The sequence below is a fragment of the Triturus cristatus genome, chromosome 1_2 (assembly GCF_964204655.1).
Source record: "Triturus cristatus chromosome 1_2, aTriCri1.1, whole genome shotgun sequence".
Taxonomy (NCBI): Eukaryota; Metazoa; Chordata; class Amphibia; order Caudata; family Salamandridae; genus Triturus; species Triturus cristatus.
The window spans coordinates 400,889,444-400,904,492 of NC_140580.1; the positions used below are offsets into that span (position 1 = coordinate 400,889,444).

General features: G+C 44.8%; 1 long non-coding RNA gene across 1 annotated transcript in view; it reads right to left on the reverse strand.

Annotated features, from left to right (window-relative positions):
• Window positions 1–15,049, reverse strand: part of LOC146867420 (uncharacterized) — a 50,319-nt gene that overhangs the window by 4,323 nt on the left and 30,947 nt on the right. The window contains exon 2 of the long non-coding RNA XR_014966087.1: window positions 6,498–6,669. This is a non-coding gene — a long non-coding RNA (uncharacterized LOC146867420). The remainder of the gene's footprint in view (window positions 1–6,497; window positions 6,670–15,049) is intronic.

The following is a 15,049-nucleotide window of genomic DNA, read 5'->3' on the forward strand; positions in this document are numbered from 1 at the left end:
CTAAAGTGCATCAGAAACCAACCGATAAAAATTCTTTATTGCACTATAGATCATATCACCCCAGAGCTCTCCGAGACAATCTGCCTGTGGGGCAGTTTTTACGATATCGCCGCAACTGCTCTTCTCTACAAAAATACTCGGAACAGGCTGACGTATTAGCCAGTAAATTAGAGAATCGAGCTTACCCTAGGAAGGTTATCAAACAGGCGAGAAAACAAGCATATAATACGCCACGCGCCGTTCTCCTGGAAAAGACTTCTAAGAAGAACGGCGATTGCATTCCTGTGGTTACCACCTTTGGTCCACACTCCACGAAAATTAGACAGATCATTCAGAGGCACTGGCACTTGTTGAACACCACGAATATGCAAATGCCTCCACCTCGGTTTGCATTTAAACGATCAGCTAACATCCGCGATCGTTTGGTACATACTAGACCCAAACTAGAGTCACGCGAGACTAATGTTCCACAGGGACACTATCCATGTGGGAGCTGTTCTGTGTGTGCGTTCACATCTCCTACAAAAAGTGTCATTCTTGCTAGTAAAAAAACTTGGTTTTTAAACAAATTTAGTAACTGCAATACAACCAATGTTATTTACAGACTGACGTGCCCGTGTGACTTACACTACATTGGCCTCACCACCAGGAAGGTCAAAATAAGGATACAAGAGCACCTTAGTACATTACGTGCAGGGAAACTCAGTACCAAACTGGTGCAACATTTTCAAACCTTTAAACATGCCCCCAAGGATGTTCGCTGGGTGGTCCTTGAGAGGGTGATGGGGGACCAATTTAACATGGAAAGAAGATTGAGCACCAGGGAAGCACGTTGGATTTATCAGGAAGGCGTAGATCAGTTGGGACTGAATGATCTTATTGAATGGAATAGGGTCAATATATAGTCCATTCACCTACGATATGTTCCTATTGAACCTGAATAATCCAATAATCATCCCGTGCTGAAAACTGCATTACATATAAAGGTCGTCAAACGGAGCACATTCAGGGATCAATAAAGTTATGAGATATTGAATGGATACTCATGCTTGCAATTGGGGCTTTGAAATTTTCTGAGTGACCCCGATAATGAGCTGTCTATATACATTGAGAGATAGCATATTCATACAGGGATGTGCTCTGTTGTATATGGATGATGGGTTTTAAAATTTTTTTATAAATAATATTGCAAAGTGCATGATATCGCTTTCATAACTGGCGCGGATAGAAAAATCTTCCATTGGTGTTAATATCGCCATTATACATTCTCTGTCCGTGCAAACCAACCTTTAAAAAAACGAAGACTCTATTAACTTTCACCATTCTATCATGGCGGCGATGGTAACAGTCCATGCCGATAGATGCCCCCAGTGTAGGCGGGGACGATCAGGTGCGGTCACGTGGTGAGCGTCAGCACGCTTATACTGACGATAGGCAACTGCCGGGTGGACGCGGGGCTGAGTAGATACCGGACACGCACTCGGTCACGGTGAGGTTTCTTTGGGTGATGTGTTTTGAAAACAGGCTTTATGAGTGAGAGGTTCTTAATGAATCACGATAGCCACAAGACCCGTTATGTCATTTGTCCATACTAGTGGGAGTGTATGCCAAGAAACAGGGCAATGGAGCAAATGGGGTTCAAGTTAAAGAATCATCACATAGCACAGGGAGAATCTCTACTACACCATCTGCAAAGGCCACAGTTAGAGTGTGTGACACAGTGGGTTAGCCATTTTTAATGAATTTTAGCATGAACACACCTGATGAATAGCAGTACGAACAGTGCCATTGAAGAGTAGGTGTGCACTGGGGAAGTACATGTGTGGGAAACTATGGGGTCTGTATCACTCATGATATTCCATTATGCATTACAGATTCATGATAGGAAGTGACCGGAAGAGCCTTTGAAGGAGTGATTGTACTTACACATATAAGTGCTCGAGGGTAAAGGTATGCCCATGATGGGCTATATCCCGGTAAATTTTAAGATAATAACCAGTTAGGAGAGCCTTTCATACTGCAGTAGTTTCTTTGTAATTAGATGCCAACTAATTTTGTCATGTGCTGTTTTGTCTATCTTTTGTTTCCCTGTGTCTCTATTAGAACTGTTTTTAATAGACAAGTGTTGGTGCAGGGGGAGCGATAATAACCCACGCCCTGAAGAAATTGCCGTGAGTTTATCCAGTGGCAATGAAACATGTCGGCATTTTAAATGAGCAGACACACAGCACAGAATAAAAGTGGATCGCGAGTGTGTTCTAGCTCAAGTTTGTAAATAAGGACATGGGGAGTGACTTTTTGATCCCCAGGTCCTAATTGTGGGGTTGTATTTGGTGCACTCATTTTTGCACAGTTATTCCTTATCACACACAAGCACCTTGTCTTTTTGGGTCTTCACCCATCTTTATTCTTTCGCACATTTTCTTCTCGGAGTGGTGGTAGCTGATGATGAGATCTTGAGGTAGCAGGCGAGTACCCTCCTGCTTTATCCTCCCTGGTGTTGCTACCGTGAGGCACCACCATTCCATTTCCACACTTTTTCACCACATTAGGGTTTTAGAGACACAGGTCACCGTTTACTTAGATAGCCTCTTACTTTCTTTTCTTTGGTGATGCGTTCCTACAGGAGTACAGATGGTATAACCACTGGCTCAATAGATTGTCTCAAGTAACTGACAACTATATTAGGTATACGAGCTTTGTATTCACCGTGTGAACAGGTCCTTTACTGTGTACAAGATTGAGAGTGGGGGAAGACCTGTTTTCTGCCCCTATAGCTCCTTATTGTGTTTGGTCCTGAGAATAGCTTGGCCTTCAGAAATGCAAACTGCAGTAGACAACAATAAACATTAACATTCCTGACCCTCCCCGCTCCCACACCAACCACCCAAACTGGTTGTGTTTCCTCATTAAACAACTCCATCATCAACATTACTGCCTTAGGGCTAATGGGAATTATCCCAGGGGGAGTGTGGGGTTGCCGGCCTTCTGCCCTGTAGCAAAGCAGCAGGGTGGCCGAGCACTCTTTTATCTACCAATTACACTAATCATGGAACAATGTTTGGCGCGAGAGAGAGAGCGGGCAAAACTATCCCAGCTCGGTGCTGGTAATATGGTTTTTGGCATACTAGGGTAAGACAACTGCCGCGCTCTCCGGCAGACCACAAGGGCCCACCCTCGAACTGGTTACCTCTAAGGTAGATCGTGACACCCGCAGCCAGCAACGTTATATCCGTGGCAGGTGACTTTAATTGTAAGTTTGAACCATTGTCTGTTTCGCATGAGGATTTTACTGGAAGTGAGGATCAAATCTGGGGAATACCGGGCCTATCTAGTGCCCCGGTAAAAACGTGGACTGCTGCTATTTTACTAATCAATGCCTTTACATATGGTAACTGCTGATGGGAGTGTAATGGAAGGACTGCCTCGGATCAAACAGTTAACCAGATGTATCACCGCCCCCAGAGTACAAGTCTTATTAACTATATTCTTTTAGATGTAAGGCTATGGCAATCTTTGGTTGATATGGTTCTAGCCGCCAGGCAGGATAGTGACCATAATGCCCTGGGTCTAGAGATAAGTTCCCTAGGTACTTTTATTTACAACCACTTCACATGATCCAATTAATAGAAAGTTGATTCCCACTAATAATAGGCATAGGTTAAAGTGGTGTTCTATGACAAGCTCAGAGATGGTGTTGGTTAAAGTGCTTAAAATTGTGACTGTAGGGTTGGAAGCCATAGCATCCACAGTAGAAAGCCCTGACGATATAGATTGCTATTCCAGCTTGAGTGAAATTCACAACCACATGTTTTTGGCGCTTAGGGACTCATTTTTGGTACAGTCCCAATCTATTCCAAAGAGGAAGAAAGAGGCTTGTAGGTACACCAAATCTTGCAAGATAGCTAGGGGTGCCATACTTCGTACAAATAAATCAGGGAATAGAGCCAACATCAGGATGACTAGGACTTTGTATTAGGGTTCGATATCTGGTGCAAAAAAAAAGTGAGAGCAAACTAATTGGGAGTCCATGTTGAGCGACATTTTTACTGAGGACTATCTGGTTTTGGGGCATATTGTAGCAAATAAGGAGCTCGATATCTTGACTCCCCTGGATAGCAATATTCCTGTTTCTGTGTGGGTAGATCACTTCTCTCAGTTATATTTGGGGGTTGGGGTACAGGGATTGAGGCAGGTTGCTCACAATATCCAAGTAGCTAGGGAGCAGAGGCCTGTTTTAATCACTGGTGACGGAATAGATTTGGGTTACAAGTTAGCATTGCAGACAGTGTTTCGGATGATTTGAAGTTTCTAGAGCTATGGAATGGATTATACCCAATAAAGTCCCTCACTTAGATAAGGTACCTTGCGATCTCTTCACATCATATAGGGATTTATGGTGTCCTTATTTTTCAGTATTTTTATCGCCATTTTTGTTGGTGTACACTTGCCTCCTACTTGGGCCAGAGCATAGATCATCCAGATCTTTAAAAAGGGTTCATGGGCCCTGCCCTCAAACTATAGGCCAATTAGCCTTATCGACACATAAGCTGTTTAGTTGAGTTATCTTGAACCGATTGAGTGAATGGGTAGCTTTAACTCCTCTGCAGGCAGGTTTTAGGGACAGTGTAGGAACCCTGGATCAGGTGTTTCATTTACAATTATTATATTGGAAATATGTTTTGTTGGGCGGAGGCAGGCTGCATGTTATCTTTGTGGATCTACGGTGTGCCTTCGACCTAGTCCCTAGAGATCTGTTATGGAAGACCCTAAAGGAGATGGGGGTGTCAGTGTACCTTGTAGAGATCCTTAATAGATTGCATCTGAATAGCTATGGGCAGGTCAGGTGCGGACCACAGGGTGAATTTACAGACCCTATTCCGGTCGGCTGTGGAGTCAGGCAAGGATGTGCATTAGCTCCAACTCTTTTTCTTTCATATATTAATGATTTGGTTTTGCAATTGGTGCAATGTGAGGGAGGTGTTTCACGGCTTGTCAGAGTTAAGGTCCTAGCCCTCCTGTTTGTAGATGATACCTTGTTGATATCCAAGTCCCCTATTGGAATTCAGATCCTTCTGGACTGTTCTGAGTCTTTCTGCAGGCAGCGAGGGCTTGTGATCAAGCTCAGCAAGTCCAAGTTTATGGTTTTTAATCCCCGTCCCGCTACGCGTGTCAACCCAAGGCTCAAGGGAGTAACTCTGGAAAGAGTCCAGGTGTTTGAATAATTGGGAGTCACACTTACAGAAAGGTTTGACTGGTCTAATCATATTCGGATGCCTGGTCTCAAGTTAGAGCAGCTTTGTGAGGGTATATCGAGCTTCCATTTTCTGCCCAGCGACTCCTGCCCTTGCATTAGGGGCTTCTGGCGAAGCTTGTGGGTAACCCACAAACCTTCCCCTTTTCATATGGCCCTTAAAGATGTTATGAGTCAACCTGAGACTTGTAAAATTCCTTGTTTCCTGTCGATGAAGGATTCCTTGGGTGGAATAGGATATTCAAATTTGTGGTCATCCCTTGGCGATGCTAGCTCAACTTTTAAAGCAAAGCTAAAAGGTGCCTATTGGCTATATATTGATTACCAAGTCCTTTGCTTTGTAAGGGTAGGGTCACTTACTGATTCCTTTTTAGATTTTAAAATTAATTATCATACGGAATCTTATCTGAATGAAATTGAATCTCCACTGGCAAAGACTTTATATGTTAAATTTCGGCTAGGGATCCCCCCTCTATGGGCATTTACTGTCAAATGGAATCATTGTGTAAATGGAGGTGATAGTTTCTGCCCATTTTGCCTTCAGATTGTGGAAAAGATTGAGCATCTTATATTTTTTGCCCAGCTTACCATGCAAGTAGAAATAAATGTGTCTTACCGGTCTGTCGTAACCTAGGGACGAGGAACTTTAGGATTGCACTTAAGATTTTAAGAAGTAACACCAACCAATATATTGTGTTTACCGTTTCCCAATTTTTATTGTATATGTGGAGCCGCAGGCAGAAAAATGTATCTAATTAATAGGCATTTGGCTTTTAAATTTTGATGACTTTCATGATTTTATTACATTTATTCTGAATGTTGTATTTTATGCACGTTTGATCATGGACAGCATGAAATTAGATCATTTCAAGAACTGGTGTGTTGTGTTAACTGTTTTATTATATTAATTGTTCTGTATAATGTTTTATTTGTTCCTTTGTGCCATGTCCAGAAATTAATATACATGATGAGTAATAGGGCTGTGTTTCATAATAAGCAGTACCTTAATTTAACTGGTTGTACCCATGCCTACCGAGTCATGAAACACCAAAGTACAAACAATAACCTCCTCCAAGGCCTATGGGGATATTTGGAATATTTGGGCTGACTCAAAGGCAAGTGAATATGGGGTTTTATGGGCTGACTCATAGGCACATGATTATGGAGATATTTGGGCTGACTCATCAGTATTTGAGAAAGGTATTTATACGGCACTCAAACCACGAGGCAGTGCTTCGCTTACCCACTGGTTGAAGAGGAGGGATCCTCTTCAGTGATCACGCTCATCTGAACGTCTTTACGACTCAACCGGGCTTCTTCTGCATTGTGGCTCTTCTGTAAATCTCTGATGCTGCAGACATCTTCTCCCCTGCAAATCCAGCGATGCAGCAAACACCATCCCTGCAACGCCACACCTGATAGGAGAAAACATGGTTAAGTACCATCCTTATGGTTAGTGCACTAACTGAAAGCGTATCAACTAAAGATTTGTTTTTATGACAACTCTTGAACATTGAGACGTTGTGGATATTATTTAACGCGCATACCGAGGCCTTGGTATTAGCACCTAGTGACATTCTTATGTGCCATCCTTTATTGTGCTGTAGTCTGTGAATCCAAAAGCACATGCTTGGGCACCTTATGCCTAGTGTTGAACAAACAAGATACCTTAGTGTGTGTTGTGAAAATACGAGATAGCTTCTGCCCGGAGTGCTGCACCTCCAAGAGTAACAGTTGATTATTGGAAGTCTATGCAGCAATATATTCATTATCATGTAAGTGACTGTTAGTACACATGTCAAAGGCAGGAGGGAATATTTAATGACTACTCATTTGTTGAATAACCTTTCTTCTTGTATTTGCAGTACAGTGCTCACCATGCACTACATTATGCATATATCACGACAACGCTCACCAGGACTGAGAAGAGCCGTACTTATGACTCCAAAAAGACAGTGGCTGAGCTTGAAGGCACGCAAGCCTCTCTATTTGTTATTTCGTCCCAACCCCCTTCCATTCTGAGGCAGCAGTTGATTCATGGTAACAATTCCCTGATCAGATGCCACCCTAGGAGAGATAGGAGGCCCAGCATTGTCTCTGCGGAAAGGAGCCAGGTGAATAGCATGACACAGGTTTAGTCCCTTTCTTATTTCCTCAGGTCCAAGTGTATTCTGAAGTGGGTACATGGAGATATCACATTAATGGCTGGCACAAGCTAGTGAGTGTAAATGACCCCTAGGTACACTCTAACCAATGGGGTAAAGGTTTCCGGTTCTAAATCGACCCACTTTGAGCATATTCAAGATGGCCAAAGATTTTGGCCACACTAAACTTGGTCTCTGAGACCTGTGTGCGGGGAGTGTACTATAGTAATCCAAATGTCCCCCCATATCTAACACTAAAATCCAGTTTTAGGCAGTCCCTGTGCCCCCGACAAACTCAGAAACAGAAGTGTAGTAGAACAAAGCTGAGCTTTCAGCAACCAGACAGTGGATACACACAAATAGTTTTGGTATTCTGTTTCCCTTATTTGAAGTGCACCCCAAATGTCATATAAAAAACCACGTGTGTATGTGACAAGGACAAGCCTATCTGCCCACGCGGAGCAGGGTAAGTACATTTATATTGAAACAGTTGCCACCAGGGGACTCATTCAAATGTGGAAACTTACAAACCACCTTAGATGAATCCAAAAATGAATTATGTTCTGATTATTTCACTGATAGCACAAATGTAATTAAGAAGCACAGTGTAAACTTGGTTTCATTAAAAAATTACACTGTACAAATTCATATGGAAGAAATATTGTTTTGACAAAAGTAGAACAGATGACACAGTGCCCAGACTGTGAATCTACTCAACACATATAACATAAGACACTGTATAAGTCGTAATGGTTGCATACAAAGTTCAAAACAGTTCTTATTAGGGTAGTCTGTATTATTCTAATCTGTCAACTGAATGGGAGGGTTTGTTGATGTTTTGACCCGGTATGATGAGACGGGTCTCTACAGGATGTAGTCATCTGACTACCACACCCACTTAATTGACAGCGCACTAGTGAGGCAAGAGTCCTTCCCTCGATCACCAGTCTTTTAGTTCCTCACACAGCACTTGTGCCTGAATTTCATAGTGTTTGCTCATACCGAGAAACCTCCAGAGTTCAAATTCTGATTCAAGGAACAGCCTTTATCCATGAGCAGTGAAAGCATCCACATTCACAATGTGCAGGTCATCGGGTCACCAACATTGTGAATGGCAGTGCGGCAGTCAACGGATGCTTTCACCATTCATAGATATGTAGGTTATCAGTAAATCCATCCATTTTGTCACAAGACAGGATTGCTCATAGTGCATAGAGGCACACTTCGGAGGTTGCTTTTCCATCGCTGTCTAATTTTCAGTCAAGGTTGGTGGATTTTGTTAAGAGACATAGAATCAGTCAATACAAATTGTTTGCTAGTATCATTAGGATGGAAAGGCATCGCTTGATTTGACAAGTTCCTTGGTTAGCACATTCCAGCTTGTCATTATGGATCTTTTCCTGTTCTGGGCTTATACTCTAGAAATAAATCCTAACAGGTGTGCTAGTCTAATTGGCCAATGTATACAAACACCACAACAAACATAATGCAATAGGCTGCCACAACAAAGTCCAGTTGTGGAAACTGTCTCTGATGATGCGGTGTGAGGCGGCTACCCTACGTTGCAGGACAGGCGGTAATGTTTGTTATTTTTTGATTATCAAATGTTTGAGTAACATTCCTTTATGCTGTTCTTGTTATTGCTAAGTAGACAGGGGACCAGATGCTGGCAACTGAGAGATATATTTCATGGAACTTGTACTTCTTAAATTATCATAACTATGGGACCCGATTCACGTTTTTTTTTGTCTACTTAAATCATACTTTACCTATGCACAAAAGCACTTCGTGAATGCAAGTTCCACCTGGTGAGTCACTGAATCAAGATCAGCGGAATTTTACGTTTGTAAGGTGCACTTAAGAATGCATACATTCTGCTGGTATGATATGGTGATACTGCTGCACTCACAACTTTACTTGTGATTGGGTTTGGGATTGTGGGCATTCTGGGTTGGGCATCCCCCCAAGAAGTATAAAGTAGGACACCACGTTTTTGGGTGTTCACAGATGTTTAGCACTCATACTTTTTCAGGCATGGGCAAATTGGGAAATTACCCAGGGACCCCACATTACAATGACCCCCTTGGAAAGTGATCTTTCTCCCCTATATCACCTTCGCCTTTTGCTCTATTTCAGCTTCACTCCCTCACCTTGCCTGCCTCTATTTTTCACTCTGTCTGCCTTTAACCGTTGTCATCCTAAGGATTTTTGGGGCCCCATGCAAGACGTGCTTCAGTTGTTTTTTGTGACTCACATTTCTTAAAGTCTAATTCAATATTCCTAGGGCCACACAGGCTTGAATTAGCAGAACATGAGTAATACAATTCAAAGTTCTTCGGAACAAGGGGTCCTTAAGTTGGCAGTGTTTTTGCTGGTACTTCCCACTCCACAAACACAAAGAAGTGTGCTCCTTGCAAAATTTGACAACTGTCAATGCCTAAGGGGGTGGTACTATGGAGGCAATATCCCCATATTTTATGGGCCTATAGACTGACTAGAATACGATACATTACATGTGCTAATGCACATGTATGCATGAATAGCACATGGTAAATTAGTCTCAGTGGATATTTTTGTATTTGCAAATTCTGTACATTTAAGTGCTTCGGGAAACCTACGACTATCAGAGTTTCTGGAGTACTCTAGAGATGCACTGGGAATCCCTAAACAGTCAACAATTTGACCCAAATGTAGGAGTAATCGTATGGGAACAGACTTCCACCTAGAGCTCTGTGCACCAGGACCTAAGTAACTAGCTGTGACTGAACCCAGCGTGTTGTGCTAGTGATTGCGAGCTGGGAATAAGAGCAGATGTTTAGCTCAAAGGTCAGGCTAAGTGCATTCACACAGAGAGCACAGTATGCATCCTTCTGGGAGGATATGAACATTGGCCCTAAAAGAGATTGCATAACAACTGCTTTCATTATTTGGGGAAGGGCGGGAAGCAGGGGAGACCACGAGGGGGTGGGGGACTGACGGAGGGGTGGAATTAGAGATCTGTGATCTTGTAGTTTCCGTTCAAACAATAACCATTTGATTTTCTTTCCTGGGACTTCGCGAACAAGCCCAGTCTTGCATCAACTGCCAGCGTGTTGTGAAGCAGCTTGTGTAGGCGGCATGTCGCTGGAGCTTTGTCGTCAACAGAAATAAAAATCATCTTAAACAGATGTCGCTTGCTGCACTTACTAACTTTACCGGCACTGACTTGACCTCCACGATTAAGTGCCTGGACGTGACAGAAAAAAATAAGCAGACGCCATTTTTAAATGCAGTCTGTGAAACAGTTAGCACCAAAGAAGGCCTGGTCTCAGAAAGAGGGGGAGGCGCGCGCTAGAACAGAGGCTGCGACGCTCACTCGCGTGCACTTTGTGTGTCACCGGGCGCCATTTAACTGAATAATGCCTGGGACATATTACGGGATGTAGACGATTTTTCTCTTAATTAGGGGTGTGTGCATATTTGATCTCGTCTGAGTATTCGGGCGAAAACCTGTATACTTCGGCCTCTGCGAAAAATTAAGAAGGTAAGGTTTCTCATTTACCCCAATAACACATAATGATAGGCACTTTCTGCAGAACGTGGTAAGTAGGGTGACCAGATCTTAAGAACAAATCTATATATCTGGACCAGGGACGTTTTAAGGATTTTGGGGGCCCTGGGCCAAATTTATTTTGGAGGGCCCTGTTTGGAACAGCTTTGATTTTATGATCCAGATACAGCTCTTTCATGCCCTCTTTGGTCAAATTGTAAATGTGTGCACATCTGATATTCAAGGATAGTGATGTGTATTTTTACTATTGTAACACAGCAGCAGCTCACTAATATTTTTACAAATAATCTCTGTGACAACCTCCCATTTCTCTTATGTGAGGTCTTGTATTGATCTAAAAAACACTTTTTATATGGATGTTGCACGAAACCTAAACACATTTTGTCTGCAAAATCACTGTAATGGAGTCTCACACACACAATAAAAATAAATGATAAAAAACTCTATTTACAACATGTTTAAAAATTATTCAATGTCATCATGGCAAGAGTCTCTGCAGAACATGGATTGCTCTATTAGGGGCCCCCCTGAAAGGCTGGAGCCCAGGGCCAGAGCCCACTTTGCCCATGCCTTAAAACGTGTCATCTGGAGAGCCATATGCAACACACCTCAGCATGGGCAAGGAAACCTTTTATTTTCATGGTACACCGCCGCGGCCCGTGCAGGTAAGGGTGGTGGGGCCGGGTTGGGGGGGTGGTCGGGATTTCGACAGACGACGATGGAAAATTAATTATTTATATAATTTTCCCTCGTGGTCGTCTGTCGAATCACTCCCAGCGGCCTAACCGCTCTAACCTGCAGGGGCCACGGCTGATGCTACAAAAATGCACAACTCTGTAGCATTTAAATTAAAGACTTACTCAGCCAAGCTGCCGTGTGTTTTAGAAGGACATTTGTGAATCTGCTGTCGGATGATGTGCTTTGCAGGGGTTGATTCACCCCCCCCCATTTAAATTCTGCTGTGCATGGTGTCTTGAGAGGGCCGGTGTGAATGTGAGTCTACTGAGTACAGTGATAAATGTGCGTGCTCATCCGACCCTCACAAACACAAGATATTTATCTGTTTTTGTAACAAGCATCAGGATGCCTGGTCAGTCATCGAAAAACCTGGACTGTCAGGGCAAATCCGGGACATCTGGTGACCCTAGTGAGAAGGGACCCCAGAGCCTCCAACAATTCACAAATATTCATAAGCTTTGGTGGAATGTGGTGCCCCCCAGGGGTCTGGGGCCCTCTTTGCGCTGCAGGGGTCTGTGTTATGCCCTTGCCCCCAAATATTCTCTGCAGCCGATATATGGCCTGCAACTGCCTAAGCCCCCATTTATTTTAAGACCCACGACCGCCCTTGGATGTGGACTCCCTCCCTCCTCCAAGGCAAGCATTTCAAACCACACTCTTTTGGACTAGGGGGAGTAACCCCCCCCCCCGGCTGTATTTATTACATAATTAAAACATAACGTATTATTTACATTATGTACAATTACGCAGAAAGTGCTTCTGGTTCGCGCCCCCACCGGGCAGCCATTGGTCGCTCAGGGGAGGTGGGGTGCCGCGTCATCAGTGCACACGGCAACCCCCCCACCTCCTCCGAGCCCCGGGGATCGGCGCGACAGCCATAATGGTGGCACGCACAAGGTCTGCGCTAAGCCCTGCCCATATGACCTCGTACTGCCTAAGTTCCCTTTTATTTTAAGACCCACGACCGCTCTTGGAGGTGGACTCCCTCCATCCTCCAAGGCAAGCATTTCAAACCACACTCTTTTGGATTAGGGGGAGTAACCCCCCAGCCGTATTTATTACATAATTAAAACATTACTTATTATTTACATGATGTACAATCACGCAGAAAGTCCAGATACATTGATAGATACACAATGTCACTTGGCTAACCTTAACATGTTTCTAGTACATAACCATTCCTACCATAATCTAAACATGTATATACTTTACTTTCTGCGTGTCCCCGCTAGAGGTCAATGACTGGCAGCCCCAGATCCTGGTAAACTACAAAGACTCCACCGGAGTAAACTTGTGTAGGGGGTACAGCTTATTGGATGGATATTTTCCCCCTGTCCCCCCTACGCCCTGAGCCTTAACTCCATGATGGGGGCTGCAATTCTGCATACTTGCGCCCTGATGCGCATGCGCGTGTGAGGGTGGCCGACCAGCCTACTGGAAAGAGTGACTCCCCTGGCCCCGCACCCCTTCAGCCTACCAACTGGCTGTCACTGCCCCTGGAGTTCCATGGTGCTGGCCGCTAAGGACCGAAGACTATGCTTACCAATCATGACCTTACCGCCACAGGCCAGCATAGTTGCCCCACTATCTGGCCTCCCCCCTCAGCTCACTAGGGGGTCATGTCCTGCGCCTTGCGCCCTCCAACCATGCTAGGATGTCCTCCATGAATGCCTGATTCCCTTTAGATGAGAGGTGGACCCCATCCTGCAAAAAGAACTGATCGCCCTGGATGTACCCATGTCCTATTGACTTCAGTTTAGGGGTCCTGAACAGCTTCTCAAACTTTGTGTTGATCCGCTTTACCACGTGATTCAACGCTCGCACTGACTCACCCCCCTCTCCACTGGAACCTTGGGATCATGTGAGACCAGACTATCATGGCATCGGGGCACCTCTTTGCCAACCATCCCACCTCAGTGAGCAGTTCCTCAATGAGCACCCTCTGCCCCAGGTGTACCAAGTCGTTACCCCCTAAATGCAGTATCCAGATTGCAGGTGGTCCCTTACTTTCTTTTAAAGCGCGGTTCACCAGCTCCCTGAATTGACTAATGTGTAGTCCAACCTGTCCATTAAACATAATTTTTGCTCCCAACTGCCGCGCCCTGGCCTCATGGGCCCCTGAAAGGAAAGTTTTTAAACGACGGACATATGAATGACCAATTAACCAGATTTCCTGTTGTTCTTGGGCCCAAGTTTGAATTTGGGCCATAACCTGTGCTGCCCGTTGACAAGGTGACATCCCTCCTTCGTAATGGTGTACCGATGCAAGCTTTTTCCCTGAGTCACAGGATGAAGAAACTGCAAGTAACAAGAAACAGAACCAACCGTCAGTGCATTTCCCCACTACTGGCTAAAGGATATGCAGCCGCACATAGCGCTTGTAACAGTTAGAGGACCACCTACCAATCCTCTTAACCTGCTCCTCTTGAAAACCCCTGGCCACTGCCTCCATGGCAGCCCCAACCCTAAAGGAGTGGGTCCCAAAGCTAGCTGAATCCAAGCCAGTGTTTCCCATGGCCAAACCCATGACCCTCTTGAACTGGAAGACAGTGAGGGGTGAACCGTCCACATGTACTAGAAGCGGCCCTGCTGTGACCCACATCGCTGTGCCATGAAGGCCTCCAGTCAGGCAACGGGGCAACATGTACCCCCTACAGCCCTGTGAAGCACTATGCTCTCGACCCTTCCTCCCTGATCAAACTTGGACCTAGGTAAGGAGATCAGTACGGAGTCCCCCTTTATTTGCACATGTTCCACTTGCAGTCCTCCCTGCCAGTCCCTTTTGTTCCTTGTCACCAGCTCCCCTATCCTGAAAGCGCCATAAAATGCCAGGCAGAATGCTGCTCGGAACAAAGTAACCTCCCTTCCCGAGTTATAGACCCACTTCAGAGCTTCCAGCAGTTTAGCTAGTGGTAGCAACCCTATGGGTCTTCTTTCATCAGGCTGCACCCCTTGCAAGCGCTGCCACCCCTGGCCAGCCTGGCGCACTACGAAATTTCTTGTTGGATCCCCTTTTCCCTTTGTCTTAGCAAAAAAGGAGATGGCTGTAATGTGATGCCTGGCCCCCACTACTGAGCGCCCCTCATCCCTCATGAACCTCAGATAAGCAACCACCGACCCTGGGTCATGCCACTTTTGTTCCCAACTATCCCCCAAGAACTGACAAAATGACCAGAATGCCCCTTCGTAAGCTCCCCTGGTCCTGGGTGCTAGGCTAGCTGCCACAAGGTCCGATAACTGGGGGCACCAAGCTGCCAAAGCTGTTCTGGGAAAGGTGTTGGGTTCTCTGCTGCTCCTGGGAGGTGGGACCTGAATGCCTGCATCTTAAAACGAGATACAGAATGAGCGGCATGATTTAATACT